The sequence below is a fragment of the Thunnus albacares genome, chromosome 17 (genome assembly GCF_914725855.1).
Source record: "Thunnus albacares chromosome 17, fThuAlb1.1, whole genome shotgun sequence".
Taxonomy (NCBI): Eukaryota; Metazoa; Chordata; class Actinopteri; order Scombriformes; family Scombridae; genus Thunnus; species Thunnus albacares.
The window spans coordinates 24,468,026-24,483,488 of record NC_058122.1 but is presented as its reverse complement, the minus strand read 5'-3'; the positions used below and the strand labels follow the sequence as shown (position 1 = coordinate 24,483,488).

Here is a 15,463-nt window from a genome sequence, read left to right as displayed (position 1 = left end):
TGTACAGCCGCAGATTTTACAGTGTAACGGGGGCTCGGTGTTTAATTAGGATTTCAGAGGTGAAAAAAAAAAAAGGAAATAAACAGACAGTGTGGCGCAACATGTGGAGCAGAGGTGGATACGCTTTGATTATGTTTCCATCTGTCTGTGCATCTCCACTTCCATGAGATCTTACCTTTTACTGTATAAATGACCGTCTTTTTCCAAACAAACAAACAAACAGCGTGTGCATGCATGCAAGACAACAACACTCTCTTGCCCTTGCCCCCCCCCCCCCCCCCCCCCCCCCCCCCCCCCCCCCCCCCCCCCCCCCCCCCCCCCCCCCCCCTCCACATCAATTCAGGCCCTCGCCCCAGCATTCCCTATGAGTGACACGCTGACTAATACACAGACAGATAAACACTCACACTGACAAACACGATAAGGCTTTGCCCAAGAAACACTGACACGGACTGACTGATGGACGTCTCCATGGAGACCAGTCACCAAGACTGACACAATGTCTCTTGCAGCCTAAGCACTGTGCCAACTAAATCAGAGAGGTGAGGGAGAGAAAAGAAAAAGAAATGAGAGGGGGGAGAGAGAGAGGAGAGATAAAGAGTGGAAACACACTGAGCACCGGCAGAATGATTACAAAGCAGCGTTGAAATATTCCAGCGTGTGCTCGGATGCAGTGCAGATCTGGTCTAACAGGCCACGTGATCGTCTTCCCTGCCCTCCGATCTGCTCCTCTCACACCTCAGTCTCACCCCCCCCCCTTCCTCCCCTCCCCATCGCTCACACCTCTCCATCACTTTTTTTTTCTCCTTTCCACTCCTCTCCTCTCATAACCTCTCCATCCCTCCTTTCTCCTCCACGTCTGCTCCCCTCTGCTCGCCCTCTTTTTTCCTTTGCTACACCTAAGGCATGTTTATTTCCACACCTCACCTCCTCTGCTGATTTCTCCACCCTTCTCTTCTCTGCGGGTTCTTCTCTCCACCCCTCTCTCTCTCTCTCTCCCTCTCTCCCACGCTGTGCGAAATGGAAGCTCTCACAGAGACCTGAGGTTGCCATAGTAACCTGCCATAGTAACCACTCACCATCTTGCGTGTCTCCGACACGTCGGCGGGGGCTCGGGGCGTCCGTGGCCCTGCTCTGCAGCTCCCAAAGCGGGCTGTCGGTTCAGTACACCCTGCAGTGTGACGGGGAGGGACCCATGACTGATAACTGACAAAATTATTGTTATCATCAGGTCACTTTGACTTATCATTAGACATTTTCACCAAAACGGGTGACAAATTGAAGGAAAAACCAACATAAAGTGTCTTAGTAAGGTGTTGGGCCACCACGTGCACCTTTGCATTGATTCTACAAGTCTTTGAACTCTTCTGGAGAGATGAACACCATCCTTCAAAAACATATTCCCTCATTTTTTTAATGACGGAGGCTAACACGTCGATACTAAATCTCCCATAGGTGTTCAGCTGGGTTGAGATCTGGAGACTGTGAGGGTCATAGCATAAGATTCACATCATTTTCATGCTCATCAAAGCATTCAGTGACCCCTCCTGCCCTGTGCTTTGGGCCATTGTCATCCTGGAAGAGACCATCAGGATAGAAGTGTTTCATCATGAGATAAAGGTGATCACTCAGAACATCTTCCTATTGATCTGCAGTGACCCTTCCCTCTAAGGGCACAAGTGGACCCGAACCATGCCAGCAAAACGCCCCCCCAACAGCTTAACAAAGCAACCGGATCCCCTCACTGTAGGGGTCAAGCATTCAGACCTGTACCGTTCTCTTGGTGTACGCCACACACACACACACACACACACTCGCCCACTTGTCGAGAATATGGTGAAGGATGACTCATCTGACCATATCAGCTTTTTCCACATTTCTGTAGACCGGGTGCCTATGGTTTTTTTTTTTTGCACCACTGAACTCTCAAATGTGCATTCATCTTCTATAATGAGGGGTTTAAGCACTGCAACCCTACTATAATATCCCTTTCTGTGTAATTGTCGACGGACTGTTCTTGCTGACACGGTCTGATCACATCACGCATAATATCTGCATATGAATGTGGAATCTATGGACAATGGGACAAGATTCTGGTACTGGAAGTGTTCTGGTTTCTGTTTGTAGTCTGAGTAGTATTGACCAATCAAGTTTGAGCAGGCTTCGGTTGCATGCAGGTAAACAGTCCATGTGGAGAGCAAAAAAGGTGGAACGCTCTGGCTGAAATGCAATCTCAGAACCCATCAGCTATCGTCTGACAATAATTTAGCTTTTTATTAGCTTTTTTAAAAAAATGTATCTGCATTATATGCATATATCTAGCTGCAATGTTGTCTGGAACACCTCAAGTTGGTAATCAGACTGTAAACAATGACCAGCTCACGGAAGAGGAAGTCTTGGGTGGGATGTCCATTATCCAATATCTGGATATCCACTGACTACACCAGGACCCCCGATATATTGGCCGTCGCCTTAAGAGGCTAAATGATCGACTCTTAATCAACTCCTCTGTCTTTCCTAACATATCGCACTAATGCACAAGCATCACGCTCATCAAATGTGCGCTGTCCACCACGATATCCGACCCTGTTTACTGATGTCTTTCCCATAGATCTAAATGCAGATGTCACTTTAGTCAGTGTTCCTACTGAGACACCAGCCAGCTGAGCAGTCTTTGTCTTTGTCCCAACAATGAACCCTCTTCCAAAGCCACTTACATCTTTTCCTGTTGCCATCTTGATACAATATCAGAATCAACTGGCCCCGCACAGCTTTTTTTTATACATGCCACAGAGTGTGATTGGATGTTAATTGCTTAATTGTAACATGCGGTGCACCTGTGTCGAAGCATCTGCATTCGTTATGTTTCTCCACTCATTTATCCAGGTATTTCCTTTAATTTGTCACCCGGCTGTATGTCACTAGATGCACTCAGCTGAGAGGAAAAATTGGCTATGAGTGCACCTGATAGGCCTTTATAGTTGTGATCTTTGCTCTCTGACCTATAAGATTAAATTAAGACAAATATTACACCTTAACATCTCAATTAATGCCCATTGTTTCAACAGTCCACACAGGGAAATTTGAGCCTCAAGGCCTCAGCGTTGCACCACCCAATCCTACCACAAGAGAAAAATGCAAGGGGGCAAAATATATAAATAAACTAGTACAACTGAGTCAACACTCTACATATATCACAGAGAGTCCGGGGAGTTGGAAAACAAACAGTAAAAGCATGTACACGGGTTCACATGATGGCACTGAGAGTAATCGTCCTAACCATACGGCTGAATCTGTGATTTATCACAGCGATGGTGCGTAGCTTCACTAACTACCTCCTCTGTGTCTCTTAGCGGCCTCCAGGGAACACTGCTGGCATGTCTCATCGCCCTCCTCTGGAGCCACCTCACTGTGACATCAGCATCCCCCCCCCCCCCCCCTTTGCTTTACTGCCCCTGAAAATATGACAACCTCCAACCAGATCCAAAAAGGACGTTTGATTACGTGTCATCTTGCGCGACAGCGCACCCACGCTTCTCTCCAGGCGTCTCATCGTGATCTCTCAGAGTGCTGTGGAAACCAAACCTGTCTGTGTCAGGGTTGAATCACAAGGAGTGAAAAAAAGACAACAACAACAACAACAAGGAGAAAACTGTTAAACATCACACTTCGGTCATCAGGGTTATAATTTCATGTTTACTGCGCTCATGCACTATCTGTTTCTTGCCATTTACATCATCAATATTTATACTGTCATCATCATCAGCATCAGTATGCCACTACAGTTGTGCCTCCAGCCAGCGCAGCCAGTCAGTGAGGCAGACAGAGGAAAGGCCCCAGCCTGACTCTGCAATGCTGTATTGAGCTCTTATGCCGTCACTGACCCGAAACAAACTCCCTCAAGACTCTGTGCCTGGATGCAGCCAAGCCGGCAGTAGCTGCAAAGCATGAGGGTCACTGAGGCCTGACCGCCTTCATTACCCAATCACATTTACTAATACTTAATCTAACCAGAAGAAGATAATATCTCTTCTCTTTGCCAAACTCAATATCAGACACGCAGGGCTGACTGCTCTCTTCGGCCGCTTCATTTCAAACGGCATGAACTGAACTGCATCCCGACTGTTCCTCGAGTGACCGCCGCACAACACCCCGAGCGAGCGGCCACTTTCTGACCACCTCTACCACCGCACATGATAAGATATTTGGCTGAGTCCCCGCCAGTGAGCTCTCCCAAGGCACATTCACAAACTCATGAGGAGGGAGGGAAAAGAAAATCGCCTCAGTCCATTTTTCAGGCATCCCTCTCCACTTTAGGTCATGATGAGAATATATTCCTCGGGGGAAATCTCACCATTTCTAATTATGTCAATTCAATGGATTATAGCATTCATTTTATGTCATTAACCATTGCCATTCTTCCATCTATTATTCAATAATTAATGCCTGGACAGTGATCATGATCCCCGAAGGGCCCAACACCCAGGCCTGGACGGGAGACTCAATCAAACCAATCACGGCTAATTATATCCACCCCGTCATCATAGGCGCCTTAGCATTTCTGCTGTGGATGGGTCAGTGCTCATGTACTCTCCCGGCCCTCTGGTTACTGAGATTCAAATTGTGCCATATCATGCGCAAAAAAACAGCATCTCAGATCTCCGTCCACGGGTTCAGGCATGGCGTGAGCACGTGGAGACTGGCAGCGACATGTGTGATATGATCCCAGCGTCTCAGATAGGAGGGGGGTGAGGAGGAGGAGGAGGAGGGTGGAGGGGGGTGGGGGGGCCTCGTAGTGCTGCATTATTAAGGGACAGCCGGAGGTTGTTCCCACAATTTTCAGCCTCTCATGGCTGATCAGCGACTCTCTCTTCACCCTTCAACCTGTGTACATCAGCAAATCGCGCAGCCATCAATCAATGACACCCTCGCCCTATGAAGAGATCAGCGACCAGCTTGCCCTGATTAGAGCAGTTTCAGTGTCATCTATAATCTCCGTCTCTCTCTCTCTCTTGCTCTCTGCCATATGCACGGAAACGAGCGTATGTGCCTAGACACACATGTATGCACGAACGCACACCCTCGCAGACACCAAATTTAGGGCAACAGTTACTCTTTTTGCATCCTAATGTAGCAGCGGAGGAGACGTCCCTCAGAATTAATGCGGTCCTTTGTCCTTTTAGGTTACAGTAAGGGGACGAGGGAAAGGCAAACTACACTTTAACCAGATTGAAAGTATCCTGGCTTCATTTGAGAGGATGCACAAATCTTTTGACATTGCGTAATATTTTAGGGGGTAATCTTTCATACGCCGGACTCCTCTCATGCCCTTTCCCCTCCCATCCCGTGTGTTTGTTATAGAAGGATTTGCTGTGACTTTTTCCCCCCCCAACATCTCCTCTGGAAATAATCTGCAACGTCTCCTCGGTTCCTACGGCGTCGGAGCGATAGGGGGCTGAGCATTATCTCAAAGTCACACCTTCCCTCTAGGCCAGGTGTGCCGGTGTAATTTACAGTGTCCCTGTTAACCTGCTTGCTTGTTTTCATCAAGCTCATCGGCCATGCATAAGCGGTGCGCCTCGGAAATTAAAGAGCAGCCTGGCCTGATTCCTCAAATGACTGAAATCGCTCAGCTGGTGCTTAATTTGTGACACAGGAAGGATCCGGCACTCGGGTTTTTGTGGGATAGTGTGCGCCTAATTTAACTGTTAACCTTAAATTAACGGTTAACAGTTAGAATTAGTAAGATGACCACGTGTTATATCAGTTTTGACGTCATCAGGCAGGTGAAAAAAAGCTCAGGATAGCTTCGCTTTATAGTTTTTTTTTTCTTCTTTAGCTAATGAGAGATGAGGTATAACAAATGGATTTGCTGTATGAAAAGCTAAAAGAATGCTGGATAATTGCAGCTTTCATACTGTACAAACAACATACATATAAGAGTCAAAATGTCTTTCCTTTGATCAAGCATGATGAAGAGCTTGAAGCCAGACAGTCTACATGTGGAGCCTGTTACAAGTGCAGAATCCTTACATGGGGGATAAACTGAATAAAACATTCAACCTGCATCCCCATTAAGTAATCTGTGTTAACCTTTCCTTGTGATTCACGACATTGTTTAATTTTAATAACATGCATATTAGGTCAAGAGGTGTCATGACTTTGCACCTTCAGGACTTAAAAGGAGATTCAGCCCTAAGTTGTTGCGATAGATTCGCTCTACTTCCAGATCTTTTACTAATTCAGCACGCTGCATCCCTGGATTTCTTCGCCACAAAACTCCCCAAGAATGAGGCTTTTAAGAATTTATTAAACCACATCACACACTCTAGATACAGCAGACCGCTTTGTTGTTTTTCCTTTAGACGGGCCGCATCATAAATGGCTCTGCCTCTTAGTAACCTGGCCCACTTTGAATTCATTTCAGCTTAGGGTAACGCTTTGGTTTGGGGAGTAGGAGGAAGGGCAGCGACAAAGTTCAGGACGAACGGATTCCGCTGACATTTTGGCCTTGCTTTTGGAGCGGCGAGATGTCTTGATATTTTTGAAGCTCTGCCCTGAGCTGGAGGACCTTGCCTTTAAATGTGATATCATGTGACAAGCCTCTCATGAAGCAGGGGCCTCGCGGTGACTGGTGCTGTTGCATCCGGCTCTCTCTCTCTGGATGGGCTGTGAAAGAAGACTCTCTTCTTCCTCACTGAAGCCCCCCCCCATGCGATACAAGTGGATAAAATACATACTTTTACAGGCGACATAAAAACTTACCATCCTCCTAAAGTTTTACGTCTGTAGACCTATTTTGGACCTAATGGAAATAATATGCAGTGAAGCGGGGGCTCGTAAATGGTATGTGTCATGGTCATTCGTTTGACGGTTTAGCTGCGATGGTGTAGAAGTTTACAGGTACTCTAACAAGCATTAAATCCAATATGGGTGAGTGAATAAAAATTGCAAGACGTAAAACGCAAGCAGCAAAAACAGTGTTTCATAATCAGCCTGTGAGGATAAAAAGAGTCTATATGACACCAACCATAGTCCAGTAACTTCCCCATAACGTCCTTTAAATTCTCTTTCACCTCCTCTTCCTTCCTCACATGCAAATCTGCTAAAACTCGCAGTGTTGGAGGGGACTTTCAATGCATATCCCATACACACGGCCCCCCTTACCACCCCCCCCCCCCCCACCCCTCTCTTGTCTAATCCTGCCCCAGTGCCCCACTTCACCTCCCAACACCCCATTAATAACTTATTCTCTCTATCATAAAACTCAGGAGATCATCCAGCTGGTCCACAGCACACACACACTGCCAACAATCTCCTCCCGCCAGTCCCAGCCCGCTCGGATTTCTCTGAAACACTGCACATTAGCATTTAAATCCTCTCATAACCGTATCATTGTGTTGCAGATAGAGGCAGTAGATCTTCATTCATCAGTCCTAATCTATCTGCTCCTTGTTCTCAGCCGGAGGGGCCCCAGGCTCTGACTCAGAGCTTAACCCACCGCGCATAAAACCACAAGGTGCCTGCGTATTTTTTTTTTTTCTTCCTCCAAATCTGGGGTCATCAGCGGGGGCCAGCGAGGGTAACTGAACCCCAAATACACGAATTAACACTGTAAACTGTTCCGATTAGGGAGGTTTAATTGAGTATATTTGAGTGAAAGCTGCGCGTTAGCCGGATCAAACATTAAGCCCTGTCAACAGCTCGTGCTACACTGGATGCTCCTCTTATCGCCAAGGTTAGATTAACTTGTGTTGACAAATACGTCAAATAATAATAATAATAATAATAAATAAACAAACAAACAAAAAGAGAAAAGAAAAGTTGAGAATGAAAGCAAAGTTTGAATTGTGTATACGGATTAATCCCAATAATCCAAATCCATTTAATTTCCAGATGTTTCCCTTCACATATACATGTCTGTCTTGTCATACATGTAATTCCTGGATAACAGCCGCGCGGGCCTGAACCGGATCACACACGCGCACACACACACACACACACACACACACACACACACACACACACACGAGGACACTTCACACACATCATATCAGGTCATGAATGCGGATTTCCATCCATTCCGACGCTTTAGTAGTTTGTTGCGCGTGGAGCGAAAAAAAAAGCACAAACTGCCCGGGACGCGCGCGCGCGCACACGCCACTCTCATACACACGCGCGCGCGCACACGCACACACAATCAGACAGACAGACAGACAGCTCATGAATCTGCATCTCGACTATATGAATGTCATCGACAGAGCAGAAGCAGTGATGGCAGACTCACCTTATAGATGCTGCGATCAAGTCCTGAAACACATCTCGCTCCAACACGCGCTTGCCGGTACTCCGAGAGCTCTCACCTTCCCTCAAATAACAACGTATTCCACTGCAGAGCCGCCGCCGAGGCTGTCTTCTCCCCCCCTCTCTCTCTCTCTCTCTCTCTCCCTCTCCCTCTCTCTCACTCCCTCTTCCTCTCTCTCTCTCTCTCAGATTGATTCACCCTTTCCAAGTGCTGCGCTGCCACGGCTGGTAATGAGAATTGTCACCGAAATCTTCAGGTGGATGGAACCGCTGTCCGTCGGTATAAAGGGATGGATGTTACACGGCTGCTGCTGCTGTTGGGACGTTTAACATACAACTTTGCTTATTTATTTATCTATTTATTTATATATATATATATATATATATTAAATGCAATATTGAAATAATACCGTTGCAATCTGCAGACTTATCACCATGCACGTGGCACGCAAGACCCAGACAGCCCCTTGGCGAAAGCTTCAATTTTTAATAACCAGAAATTAGATGAAATGATAAACAAACACGTTTTTTTTAATAATTGTAATCAATGCTATTAGTTTTATGAACTCCTCAACAAAACACTGTTGAATTTTCGATTCTTAAAATTCACTCATGAGACATCCACACACACACACACACACACACACACACGTGTCCATACGGTCCTATATCTCTATAATATGATGATGGTGGTGTTTACAGCTTGTTACAGGGAACATTTGCTGCTTGGCCGGTTCCCTAGGCAACGCTCAAGCACACACACACACACACACACACACACACACACACACACACACACACACACACACACACACACACACACACAGTGCTGAGCCCCACCTGTATAGCACTGCCTCATCGGACTTGCCTGCCATTGCGGCTCCCATCGTATATAAATAAATATATATAGCATGTATACAGGTATATTGATTGACATGCTGAGATGGAGAGAGAGGAGAGATTGAATATGTGTGTGTGTGTGTGTGTGTGTGTGTGTGTGTGTGTGTGTGTGTTTCTCCCTTAAAGAATGTGAGATTGATCTCATGTGAGAGCAGTTTATCAGGCACTCTCTTGGGATAAAGGGAGGTTTACATCATTAAAAGGGGGGGTGGGGGGGTGGGTAGGGGGGGCGGGGGTCCGGGTGAGGTTTAAGGTCAGGTTAAGGTTACAGGTCTGGTCAGGGTTGAGTTGTCAATCATCTCAGCAGGATATTAACATGAGGACGTATGTGAGAGAGTGGGTGGGCGGGTGAGTGTGTCCATCAGATAGCAGAAGGGAAGAAGGAAGGAGGTAGAGAGCAGTGTGTGTGTGTGTGTGTGTGTTGGGAGGGGGGGCGGGGGGGCTGGGGGGTGTTCAGACGGGTGATTAGTGCTGGATTGATAACGTTCTATATCGTGACTCAGAGGATCGCTCTTTCTCACATCCCATCCTTGCACCTCAATGCCAGCTCTCCATCAGAGGCACGTGTTCTCACACACACACACATACACACACGTGTCTTCCTTTCAGCTCCACTCCGTCACACACACACACACAAACAAACACACACACACACACACACACAGAGGCGTGATTTAGATGGGGAACAAGGCATTGACTGACCCCTACATATTCAGTCTGGATGCAGCAACACGGTGGCCACCTGTTTCTCTCTTATTTATCATTTCACACTGCACACTCCGCATGGCCTTGGCCGCCCTTTTCCACTGTATGCACAATATGTAATCGCTCACTTGACCCCCCCCTCCCTCTTACCCCCCCCCTTACATCCCCACAGTCTGCAGTGAGGGTCACACAGTGTCCACCAGCCTGTCCCAGTACTCTGTAATTCCAACAACAACGGCTTTCGCTCAGTGCTTTTGCATTGCATCGCCTCTTCCTCTCTCTCTCTCTCTCTCTCCTCTCTCCTCACCCTCCCCTGCTGCCTTCCTGCCTCCCTCCCTCTCTCTCTCTATTAAATTTCCAGTCACACAACAGTGCAGTGGATATCCCTCCCTCTCTCTAACTCTCACACACTCTCCACCACCTCATCCCTCCCCTCCCCTCCCCTCCCCTCCCCTTCCTCTCTCTCTCTCACACATACATACCTCAGTAGTCTGTGGAGGTGTTGTCTCGTCCTGAATCTCTCCCTATCGCTCGCTCTTGATATTGACTGTTCTCTCCCTCCTTTACTTTGAACCTCTCAATCTCACTCACTCTTGATACAAGGCTGCTCTCTCTTTTCACCTCCAGTTGTCTCATCTCCCCCTTTTCTCCTCCCCTCTTTGCCTCATTATTTAAAAGAGCCCCCTCACATTTCCTCCTCTTCCTCCCCAACCCACTCTGTTTGTATCTCTGTGCTGCAGTGTCTGCTCAGGCTATATGGTGTGGAGTATAACCTCCCCTCCCTCCCTCCCTCCCCTCATTCTCTCCCTCTCTCTCTCTCCCTCACTGTGGTGGGTGTGCAGGGCTCGCTCCATCAGGCCAGCCTTTAACTGACTGATTGAGTGGACACCACAGGCCGATAAATGAATAAAGATGGGAGCCACTGTGAGGATTAATGCGCCGCATATGAAGACAGAAAGCTTGCCATCTAGTATTTCTGCCTCTGCCTTGCGGACCGGGCTGCTCTCTCCTCCTCCTGTGCTCTGCCTCGTGTCGCTGTGTGTTATGCCGGCATATTGGTTTAGAGACATGCAGGTGCATCCCTTTGCCCCCGGGTTATGTTCAGGGCCCGCGGCCTCGGCGGCGGTCGCTGCGCTGGGGGTGAAACCTCTGCCATGGCCGAGCTGTACTGTACCTGTGTGGTGAGAGGAAGTGGGAAGCAGATACACCGGTGGCGTTGAGAACACACCACCTGCCGTTTTTTCTGCATCTTTCCCCTCCCTCCCTTCCTTCCCTCCTTCCTTCCTCACGCGCTATCTCAAGACCGAACTCTCCACATCCTCTGAGGCCCTCACTGAGCCCTGATCCGTATCTGATGGTGAAACAGCACGCGGCGGCTGCAGAGATTCTAACCTGTGTGATACCAAATTGAACATTTGGGCCGTCGTGACTAGCAAGTAAGGCTTGAACGCTCTGACGCTCATGCTTGTGTACACCCTGAAAACACAGTTTTCACCCAGAGAGAAGGAAGAATCTCTTTTTAAACACAGAGGTAACCAAGCTTGTATCTCCACCGCTAAAGCCAATACTCCTTTCCTTATCAGAAACAGCCCTATCTGGCAACTGCATCCATTAGGGCCGATAGCGCCATTGATCTTCCCACACCCAGGCCAAGTGGACCTCAACCACAAGGCCCCTGAAGACAAATCCAATTTTAGGTGTTATATGCTCCTCCATCCTGCTGCACCCTCCCCTCCTCCTCCTCCTCCTTGTGCAGGCTGAACTCATCCACCACCACGACCATCACAACACATTCGCCGTCTGCGTGGTGGCGAGGCTTAATAATAAGACTGTCTCTCCTGCTCCTCCATCGCTCGCTCCTGTCAACACCTCCTCCGGCTGGGCGTAAAACAAACTCTGCCCCCGAGCCTATAAACCCCATTATGCTGAGCAGCACTTCTGCCACCAGGCTGTATAATCTTCATCTCTAGCTCATAGCCTCCTCTAACTGGCCCCCTTTAAACTGGTCCACTGCCTTCTCTCATGGTGGCAACAGGGGACAGACAACAAGGAAAATGCCACATAGCCTCACACGTAGGAGGAACGTTTTAATTTTAGGCCAGCGCTGCTCTGACCCGAACCGCTTTGCAGTAAAGAGCAGTCAAGCTCAGACTCGGGTCGTATGTGGTGATGTGTTCGGTGATGTAATGGGTGAGGTTAAGTGCACTTAATGTGTTTGATCAGGTTCTTTTAATGCAAATGTCATAAATCTATATGAGGCATATTAAAAGGAATTATCCATACCCTGATGCTTTATATTGAGATTTTAGGTGAATTATGGGAGTTATTATGTGAAACTTGCATCTTTTACTACTTTTTTTTAGTTAGCGGTTTTCATTTCTGTGTCTGAACTTCACAGTTTATAACAATACTTTAAAGTGTTGCCAACTACAGCTTTTGGCAGTTAGTATACAGCAAAAAAATAATGTGTTTTTTTTATTTTGTGCAAACGTTAACTGAAGCCTACAAGGGGAGAGATGATGGTTGTCAGTTTAACTGCAACTTAAGAGCATCTCGTTCAGTTTTAAATTTAAAGACTACTGAAAAAAAATGTCATCCAAAGTGTTTCACTGATTTATTTATTACTGAGCTTTTTTACCAGCACCATCACATTACAGTCCATTAAATATTTCAATCATAAGTAGGTCCATCATGTATGCATAGTGCTAATACTGTCTATGAACACCACATTAAAAGGGATGTGGCTGCTGATTTTCTATATTTTTCTTATTATTAACAAATCTCATGTGCAGACAAACCAACAAGGAATTGAATGAATGTGTGTGTATCCAAGCTCTGATACATCTTATTCCTCTGTGCCGTCGACCTCCGCTGTTGTCCAAAAACTATTAAAAACACGTCAATGAGCCACATGGTTGCACTGGGTGACAGTCAAAGTCAAGAGGTTGTGATAAACTCTTCATAATGAAGGAAAATGTCACCTGGTGCAACGATGTGGCTCATTGAGGTGTTTTTAATAGTTACGGAGGAATAAGATGATTCAGCCTTTGGATACACACATAATACTTGTAAGTAAACCAGTTCATTACTGGTTTGACTTTGCACATGAGATTTGTTGACAGTAAGAAAAATATAGAAAATCAGCAGCCATAAGAAGACATTTTTTGTATGCATGCCTGAATTTTTAAGTATACTTTAGCAATTAGCCATTTGTCCAGCAGTGTGAACTGTCTATATACACAAAAATGTGGCTGGAATTACAGTTTACTGGACGTGGAGCATTTAGCAGAACCTGCCTGAACCTGTTGCATTCAGCTGCATTAGAAATAGACAGTAAGAACAGAAGAATGACTGTTGCTTTACTGCAATTTGGTCTCAGAGATGAAAATATCAGGTAGAATTGGTCACTATAAAAGGACTTTAGTCATAAATTTGACATCAGTATTTCAACCCTTCGATGCGGATGCAGACAGAATAAGCTTTGGTAGCCAACTTCCACATGAATCTGCTCTTTAAAGATTATCTTGACCATATGAGGAAATGATATTTCTGTGAGTCTCAAAACATTCATGGCACACTTAAAATGTCCACAGTGAGCTGTGAAATATCTGATGTTTTCTTCTAAACTAACTTCTAAATGTACTTTAGTCCAAACTTATCTCTTATTAGTTTTAATAGTTTGTTTTGTTTGTATTATTTGTCCTATCATGAAAAATGTAAATTTGTTTAAAATGACTGAACTCATTAGAATTGCACTTCCATAAAGTTAGGGGACTCTGAGACGTATCTTAAAAAAGATGTGTCAAAATGGAAGCAGCAGAGATCGAGATATCCTGACTTTTACTCCCTAGTATCCCAAACATGCCGGATCCTACACTCCCCATAATGCAACTGAATAGCATCTTTACATTAGCCCAATTTTAGCCTGACCCTGCTAACATCACCTGTTGAATTTAGGAACGCTCCACAAGCCTAAAACGACATTATTCAACAGTTTTCACAGGCTGAGAGGTATTCCACGAGACAGATTGAACTTCATGTGTGAATTTGTTGAAGTGCCCCTTTAAGGTTCTCCTCTCAGGAAAAGCAGCACTTGCAGCTCAACTGCTTTTTCTGCTGAACTCTCAACATTACAGGGACGCTGTTCTCACAATTCAGATTTTAAAAAATTAAGTTTGAAATAAAAAGATCTCATATTTGTGAGAGAGTGTTGACACAATGGTGCTTTCTCTGGGTGTACGAGGCCCAGATGGCTGATATCAACAGGCATGAGTCCCCGTATTCCCACTGTAACCTCCAAATGACACCAGAGGAGAAATAATCTCAAATCCAGTTGGATTCATTTTCTCCAGTCGACCCCATGAAGAGGGAAAAATGGCTCTAGAAATGAGAGTTGAAACTCTACTGGACCCTTGTCCATCAGACCTGATCCAACTCACCAGCAGGGTCGACCAGTTAACAGCTCTGCTCCTCTGTCCACTCAATCTTTGGCTAAAGGTGTTCTGGTACCAGCTACACCTCATTCTTGCACATGATGTTCATAAGTCAGTGATTATAGCTCAGAAATCCCAAACCTTCCACCTCAAGGCTTCTCCATTGTCACCCCTCTAAATGTTGGAAGTTCCCCAAGCAGAACTATGGAGACTTCGTGTGGCTCCAAGAACGTCAAGTACTTCAAACTGCTGCCCTGTGCAAAAAAGCCACACAAAAAACATCTTCCTCTCAACAACACAAAGTCACATTGGGGCAACCTCCTCTTTATCCGTGGAAAACATCCAACTCAGCGGTGTTCAGCCAGGGGCTTGTGAGTATTCCCACACTCGCTGGGCACCAAGCACCTTCATGTCTCTGCCGGAAAAGAGTGGATTGTGCCCTTTGGGTTTGGAGCGAGCTGCTGCCCGAAATTAAGAGGAGTTCAGGTATTCTTTGAGTTTTCTTTACAAGTGAAAGTAAAATGAGTTTGATGGTAGTTTGAGATTGAGATTACATATTTAACCAGGCCTGAGATTTCCTCTTTATGTCTCAGGAGGACACAACCTTGCTTAACCTGCACTTTTTCATTGAACAGAATGGGAAGGTGTGTCCAAACTTTTGATTGGTGCTGTATTTTAGGGGAATTTTTATGCCTTTATTGGATAGTGACAGTTGAGATATGACAGGAAACAAGAGGGAGAGAGACAGACGGGGAACGACAGGCAATAAAAGTCTACTGCCGGAAGCAAACCGTCGTCGCTTTTATGTGATGCGTGTTAACCAGCAGGCGACCGTGGGCTGTCGAGTTTCAGCCGAAGAAGGCTACTGGTTGAGGAGTTGACATCCCATCCTGTAGTGATTTCTTCATGTAGATCGAGTACAAGAGTTCAGCATCGATCGCAAGTTCTAGCTTCAAAGAAGGCCTTGTTCTTTGATTTTAAGAGGCTGACTCGAAAACCACACATCGAGGTGTTGATCTCCATTGTGGTTGACGTTGCCGTTTGTATCTGGACGGCAGCATTTACCTTATGTCCCATTAAACAGCGCATATATACAGTAATGTGCAAATGTTTTAGGCACT

The 15,463-nt window shown here is 46.1% G+C and overlaps 1 protein-coding gene across 1 annotated transcript in view; it reads right to left on the bottom strand.

The window, feature by feature from the left end:
- The window catches only part of lrrc4ba (leucine rich repeat containing 4Ba), a 32,666-nt gene extending 24,270 nt beyond the window's left edge, over positions 1-8,396 (bottom strand). Inside the window, exon 1 of the mRNA XM_044330098.1 lies at positions 8,288-8,396. The gene's annotated coding sequence lies outside the window, so the exon portion shown is untranslated. The remainder of the gene's footprint in view (positions 1-8,287) is intronic.
- Positions 8,397-15,463: the final 7,067 nt, after the last annotated feature.